Genomic DNA, 8104 nt, shown 5'->3' with positions numbered 1-8104 from the left:
ACAGTTTCACTTCCTTTATTCCTATCGTGCGAGTTTATTGATCTCGGACTTTGAACCTTTATCATTCTATTCTCTCACAAATGGTGAAGACACTAGCTACAGTTACCGACGACGCTACTCCCAGAGCCGGTGTTGCAAGAGGTCGGGGTAGAGGCAGAGGCCGAGGAGGAGCAGAGGCCGAGGAGGAGCACATGCTACTGCTAGAGCACTTGTCAGAGCGGCTCTTGTTCGAATGAGCCCTCTGGAAGTTGGCCTTCAAGTTCCTAACACAGTAACAGTGGTAGGCATACGGTTCCTGCCATGCACCCAAAAGTGTGTGCAGAACTTAAAATACCACCATGCCAATAAGATATTAGACAAATACCTGAACGCTGTCTGACAACGTGCTCCTTCAAGTGGTTCAAAAACAATGTCTAAGTCTCTTGACTTTTATTGGATCAAATAGCAAATGCGAGGGAAAATATGTTTCCATTAGCATCTACTGCAACGGAGATCAACAACTTAATATCATACTTTCTATAGACATGAGTGTCGTCTAAGGATATTACCGACTGACAATTCACAAAACCATCAATGGTTGGTTTAAATGCCCAGAACATATATCTGAATATGAATTCTTGTATTCCTGGACTCCGCTCAAGCTTTCATTCAACAATAGTCTAGGGGCTAAAGTGTTGCAAAGCAGTCGTGTACCTGGGTAGAACGGCAAAGGACTTATCCCAGTTACCATAAATAATCGCAAACACACGTTTACGCCCGAGAAATGCCTTTATTTTGGTAATGGTACAACCATATACCTGGTGCACAGATGTCACTCTTTAATTTTGTACCTTATGGACGATTCAATGTGTGGAATCAAGACAAGAAAAATCAAGTCAACATTCAAGTTAAAATGATTTCCACTGAATGTGTCCATATCACAAGTGTGGGTGCCAATGTATTTCCCCACAATCCACATATTTGTTTTCAACTTTCTCGCACGCAGTATCCATCTACAACCTTGAAACCATCTATGACAAATAACCTTGTATACTTCCAGAGATGACTCATGAACCTCGATTTCACGACACTCTTTTGTGTTGTACATTCACATCGCCCTACTTAGGAGCGCTTTATCAGCAAAAAGCATATTCTTTGATAACACTGTTGGTCTAGATTCATCCCACATTGCTATATGAATGTCATCAAGATCCCATGTGAGGGCATCCTTATCCGTCATACTGGGCATCTGATCAAGGTAGGGAATCACCCTTGGATGAAAGGGCACATGTGACTCATACACTCTGGGTCTAACGGGAGGTGCAGTCTGCATATATGGAGCATGCTCATTGGTGGCATCATGCTCCCTCGACAAATCAGGCTGCTCATTCTCATTCTCATTAGCAAAGCGCGTTTCCTCATCATCATCGCCCTCATCAAGGAAGGGTGTGTCATCTCCAGACTCATTAGCATTGTTGTCATAATCACTATCATCTTCCTGACTCTGTGCATCTGCCAGATCCTAATTATATATATCGTCTTCTGGCAAATGACAAAGGACATGACCTTCTAGTTGCTCGTGTTCACTGTACAACCAATAAAATAATGAGTTTCTCAAATTTATCCTAACATTATATATAAACTTTATCTCTTAACTTACAACTCATAATCTATTGATATCCCATGATGCACATTATCGAGTTGCTGATGACTCCCAGATGGACCACCATGATCCAAAACACCAAAATTGGGCATATTCCAACTGTCCATTGGTTCATAACTTGTAAAATTCATATCTATCTGGTACCCCCTTTGGAATATATGAGTGTTAATACAAATATGATACATAAAAAAAACATACTAATACAATAGAAAATTGAAATTTACCACTCGGCGTGTGGATTATGTAAACTTGGGGAGAAATTATGTAATCGCTCCTCATTCTCCTGCAGAGATATGTTTAGATCTGGCCAAACTCTTTCAAATGGAACCTGTTAGGATAAAACTGCTTCAAAAATACCACCCGATATAGAGGTTTATCCTTATTTTGCAGAACCTCAATATTGCGAACGTCTTCAGACTTGACATACATTTCCAGCATTTTTATCACAAGAAGTTCCCGGTGTTCATCCAGAGTCCTCAAAATATCTTTCAGAGTTTCATCGTCTTCGATGTTAAACTCAGCATAACAACCAACCCTTGCGGAGTAAGAGAATATGGATATTTTTCGATTACTTTAATATTAACCGGACGTTTCCTCACACTCATTTTTTTATATAACAACGATACCAATTTATCGTACTCCATTGTAAGTGGAAACTTAACAATACACTGTGGAGAACAACTATAGTGTACTGTGTTATTCACCACGATAATCTCATCCCCCCCAATATAATGCAACCCTAATTTTTCGCTCTTAAGACATTATAGCAAAATGCAGAAAAAAGTTAAGTAAACAAATATTCGGAATGAGTAAAGGAAAATAAAAAGGATGCAGAAGACTGACTTTTCCTGAATGGATTTTTGAAGAAACAATGAAACTCCTTAAATAAGCAAAAAACCAATGCGGGGGGAGGGGGATACAATAATTAAAGGTATAGCGCATTCATTATAAGCACTATATATGTAGCGTAATAACTCTATGCGTTATACCCACCAATTATTATGGGTCATTCAATTTCAAATATAGCGCATGGGTTGCATGCGCTATACCTTAACGGACAAATGTGTCGTTAAGGTATAGCGCATCCACCCCATGCGTTATACATAAATTGGTCATCGGTTGGTTTTTTCACCTATTTTTGTGCTTCGAGTAAACAAAGACCACACTGTGGTTTCGGGTTCTCACAAAGTAACAAAATGTGCACTCGATTCTAGCATTGTACATGAAGGTAACTTACTACATCATAAAGGTAGTGGGTTAAAATTGTACCCATTTTTTCTATTCTCCAAAATATTCTTAATAATGCATTACAAACACATTAATAAATGGGTACTTTTGTCTTTCCCAATCATATAACTAGACCCACTATAGTTTTATCTCCAATTAGTCCACCTTTCCCTCTGCCCCAATCTTCAAGACACGGCGAAGCCAGAGGAAACTCTGGTGGTGGCAACGATACCGACGTGCAAATCGTTTGTCTGAATTCTATAGAGGTGAAAGACTAATCGAAGCATCTAGAAGTTGGTTCCCTCCAAAGTTTCCCTCAGGATAAGAGGCATCGGGGACGCAACACCCTCGATGTAGGATGGTGTTACTATTTTGTTGAGCCGCGCCACAGAGAGCTTTAAGTGGGCCATTTTTGGTAAGTAGAACTGGTGGTGCGGGATGAACCAGAAGCTGGATTATGGGGCCAAACTGTGCACTAATCTAGATCCCAAAAGGGCGTTGGTCGATTAAAATAGTGGGATGGTGGTCATGGAAATAGAAATCCGAAAAAGAGTGTGTAACAACTCACCTACCGAACCAACTAGCCCCTAAAATATATGGAGCTTAGGCGCGTGACCTACACCTTGAAGTCAGGGCAAGTTCTAGGCCCCGATGAGCAGGAGAACACAGTGGTCAATGCAAACTCTTAGGCATGAGCCTGGGGGAGGCGGCCGTAGGTGCAGATTTTAGTGATAGTAGCAAATACTCAAATGAGAATTTTGAAGGCCGGAGAGGGAAAAAGTTCCATATGAAAGGCACTTGCACATGGGTTAGTCGATCCTAAGGGTCGAGGAACCCCAACAGATTATGTATTTTGCACGTACTCCGAAAGGGAATCGGGTTAAAATTCTTGAACTGGAACGTGGAAGTTGACGATAATATTAGGAACTCCAAAAATATCGGCGGGGAACTGGGAAGAGTTATCTTTTCTATTTAAAAGCCTGGCGACCCTAGAAACGACTCGATAGGAGGTAGGGTCTAGCGGCTGGAAGAGCACCACACGTTGCATGGTGTCTAGTGCATCCTCGGCAACCCTTGAAAATTCGAAGGACCGAGTGTTGTCCACGCCTGGTCGTACTCATAAGCACATCAGGTTTTCAAGGTGAACAGCCTCTGATCGATAGAACAATATAGGCAAGGGAAGTCGGCAATATGGATCCTTAACTTTGGGAAAAGGATTGGCTTTAAGGGCTGGACACGGGGGTCCCAATCCTGAACCCGTCGGCACTGTTCACTCCATCATTCAACAAAAACTTCAGTTCACAACAACTATCATTGATAAAGATTTAAAACAAATTTTCTGAGTTAAAAATAAAAAACACATCATGATTGTTGGTGTAATTTTTTTTCTCCAGAAACGGGAGTAAAGATTGCAGGAGAATCATTAAAAGATGTTCTGGGAATTATTTTTTTAAATTCTCAATGTCCTTTGCGATTGGAAAAAATGATGAATAAAACTTCTTCGATTGAAAACAAGGTGAGTTTAGAAGTCTGGTTGGATTCAGCGTCACTAGCACAATTCAGAGACAAAAAAAATAAAAAAACACAATGACAAAGGAGCTACACGATTTTGTAGTTAACCTGAGAGAGAAACAGAGAGAAAGATCTCGTTGGCAAATGAAATGGAGACGAGTTCACAGTTTTTTCGGAGAAAGAGGCATGAAAATCCAATGTGGAAGCAGTCAAGGAGTATTAAAAGAGTTGGTAATTTGCTTGCAGGAGTATTTTGGAGAATGAGAAAATGGGTACAATCCTAACCTACTATCTTTATATAGTACTATCTTTATATAGTAGGGTAGCAAGAGTCACATATATATATATATATATATATATATATATATATATATATATATATATAGATATATATAGATAGATAGATAGAGAGAGAGAGAGAGAGTGCATACATCTCATGCTTATTTGAGTAATAGAATTGAGATTTTCCAATGTCATGCTAAGAATAGCTACGATTTCCAGAATAAGATGCCATTTGTTTGATGAGAAATAAAAAGAAATATCAAAAATTTGACTGGTTAAAGCTGAAGCAGCTATTTTCGAAGTAATAGAAAGAAAAGCAACAACTGGAGTGGGAGAGTCAAAGTTGAAAAAGGATTCCTCACTTCTTTCTCTCATTCAAAACCGTGCATGAAACATTTATTTCATACGGCTCCTAAGTGATAAAAGAAAGAAGAACCCATTTTCTTTCTTTTTTGATTACCTTCCTCACGTACGTCTAATTTCTAAAAAGGGTTATGATGTTTAGCCATAATTTAATAATTTTTAGTACATTACTCGCCTTACGTTTTGCTACTTTAGTGACTAATTGTGTGATATTTGAGATTAATTACGTTGTTTATGTGTAGGATTATTGGAAGATGAAGATGAGTGAAAGTTGCACAACAGGGTGATGAAAATACAAGAAAAGAGCACGAAAACACAAAGTAGATATGTCAGGCGACGCTTGGCTTAAAGCCAGTCACATCTCACGTTAAGCCTGGCCTCGCGAGGCTCCAGGTGCACATTAAGTCTGGCCCCCTGAGGCCAGGTGCCCGATGACCCTAAGTTCGCAACTTAAAAGTTCTCCTACCCGGTTTTGAACTTGGAGACCCTGACCCTAGCATATAAATACTTCCTAAACGAGTTTAGTAAAGAGGTGGACATTATTTGGAGGCAAAAACACATTGTGGAACGACTTTGGAGTGGAAAATCATAGAGTTATTCATCCCTTCATGCTTTATTTATAATTTATTTATGCAAAATACTTGGATAATAGTTAGTACGAACATAAGTGACTAAGCACTCTAGTTTCTAGGGTTGTGGTTGATATGATTATTGACGTTTATTAATTACATCTTCGTAAATTCTGATTACCATCTTGTAGTTATTTCTTTAATTCTAATTTTAACTTGTGAATTATTATAGCTACCGATTCACCCCACTATCTATGCTATGCTTGGGAAAGACATGTTTAGATTAGAGTAGAATTAAAAAAAGCTTGTTTATAAACCCGTAGGTCGGGAAAAGTTTTAACGGTCAGGATAGGAATATACCTAATGTCTTCACTTAGTTGAATGTCATATTATATTCGTTCATGACAAATTCTATACCATAAGAATATAGGGTTGATGTATGGTGGATAGATGAATAGTATTGTAGAAACATACTATTTATACAAACGATCCGGTCAATTAGCAACTATAGATAATTCAGATTAACTAGTTTAATTTACGAACTAAATAGGATTGAAAAACCGACCACAACCCTGGAATCTTAATCTCCTCTAAGTACAATCCAACAACACATGTTTTTATTCTTGATAAATTAGTCACTACTTGTTTAATTTTCACAATAGTATATTAATAGAAAAATAATACTCTTGATTATTTTGGACAGTTAATTGATTTAAATTAGCCTAATTAACAACTAATCTAAGTCTATGTGGATTTGACATCCGACTCTCGAGTGACTTTATAACTTGACGGTCATGTATACTTATACGTACTTAGAGAACCAATAAGTTTTTGGCGCCCTTGCCGGGGACTTAGCAATTGATTGCTTGGTTGAGTTAATTTCTTATAAGTTTTTTGTTCAAGTTCTGAATTTTTTGATTTACCTGATCTCTCTCAGGTACTCGGAAGTGAATGTCAGGGAAGAAAGACGAAGGTAAAGAAAAACTTGAACCGTTTGGAAACGAACCTGAGAGACTCTTCCAATAAAACAATAATGTAGCAAAAGAAACCAAAAAAGCTGAAGAAGCAACGAGATTAGGAACACTGGTTGAGGAAATCAAAAAATCAACAAGTAATTGTTGAACTTTCACAACCTGTAAGAATGGAAGATAACCAAGAGCTACTAGTGATCGCAGCTGCAAATCCTAGCCTTGCAAACATGACACATGCCATTGTCAAATCGGCCATCACCGGCCACATCGAGCTAAAATAGTACATGGTGCAACTGATTCACTCCCAGGGTTAATATGTGGGGTTGCCACATGAGGATCCACAAAGGCACATTCAGAATTTTCTGGAGATCATATATACTTACAATTTCCCAAATGTCTCCTCTGATTACGTCAGACTGACATTATTTTCCTTTTCACTTTTGGGGGAAGTAAAGGAGTGGTTACAAAAGGAGTCTGCAAATTCAATCAGAACCTAGGATGATCTAGAAAGGAAGTTCTTGATCAAATTCTTTCCCTCTCGGAAGACTAAAGCACTAAGGAGCCAGATCTGTGGATTCTAACAAAAGGAAGGCGAAACTCTTTGCCAAGCTTTGGAGAGATTCAAGAAACTACTGAGAGCTTTCCCACACCATGGCCAGACAGATTATGTCTTGGGGAACACTTTTGTGGAAGGTCTAGATGAAGCCTCAAAGATGTACATAGATTCTGCTTGTGGAGGTATGTGCATGGAAAAACCATATGGGGAAATCCAATCCTTGTTGAACAACTTTACTGCAAATGATCAGAACTGGCAAGGGGTAGGAGAATCAAGTATACCAATTAGGCCTAAGATAGGTGGTATGATCAAAGTAGATGCATTCACAACATTGAGATTCGATGTAGCCAAATTAGCTAATCAGGTTGGAAAGCTCTCTCAAGCACAAGTGCAACCGATACAACATGTGCAACAAATGCAAGTCTATTGTGAATTTTGTGGGGAAGATCACATGAGTGATCAATGTCCACAAACCCCAAGTCAATCTACTATGTAGGGGCAACAAGCTAGAGGGTAGATAAATCAAAATGCTCAATATGGTAACACCTACAATCCAAACTGGAGGAACCATCCTAATTTCTCTTGGGGTGGAAATCAAAATAACATGCCTCAATGTAATTACAATCAACCACCTAAACGCCCATAGCAAGTAGAGGAAAGTTTGACTGACATGATGAAAAAGCTCTTGCTCGATAACCAGAAGATAATGGTTGTTAATCAATAGTTGCGTACAGAGTTCAAAAATCTAGAGAAGCAATTCAGGCATATGGAGAATAATCAAAACACTAGACCTACTAGAGCTTTCCCAAGTGATATAGAGAAAAATCCTCAAGTTAATGCAATGATGTTGAGAAATAGGAGAGAATTGGTTGAAGTTCCTAAGAAAAAAAGAAGCCATCTGGGCTCGAAGATGAAAGAGTGCCATAACCTGTAGAGGTAGATGAGAAAAATAAAGTTGAGCCTGAGCATGTAGCAGAAAGGG

At 38.8% G+C, this 8104-nt stretch overlaps 1 non-coding gene across 1 annotated transcript; it reads right to left on the bottom strand.

Annotated features, from left to right (window-relative positions):
- Window positions 1-7117: 7117 nt before the first annotated feature.
- Window positions 7118-7224, bottom strand: LOC117273859 (small nucleolar RNA R71). Its single transcript, XR_004503880.1, has one exon. It is a non-coding gene; the product is annotated as a small nucleolar RNA R71 (small nucleolar RNA).
- Between the last annotated feature and the right edge of the window lie 880 nt (window positions 7225-8104).

The sequence above is a fragment of the Nicotiana tomentosiformis genome, chromosome 8 (genome assembly GCF_000390325.3).
Source record: "Nicotiana tomentosiformis chromosome 8, ASM39032v3, whole genome shotgun sequence".
Lineage (NCBI taxonomy): Eukaryota > Viridiplantae > Streptophyta > Magnoliopsida > Solanales > Solanaceae > Nicotiana > Nicotiana tomentosiformis.
This window is presented reverse-complemented; position numbering and strand designations above follow the sequence as displayed.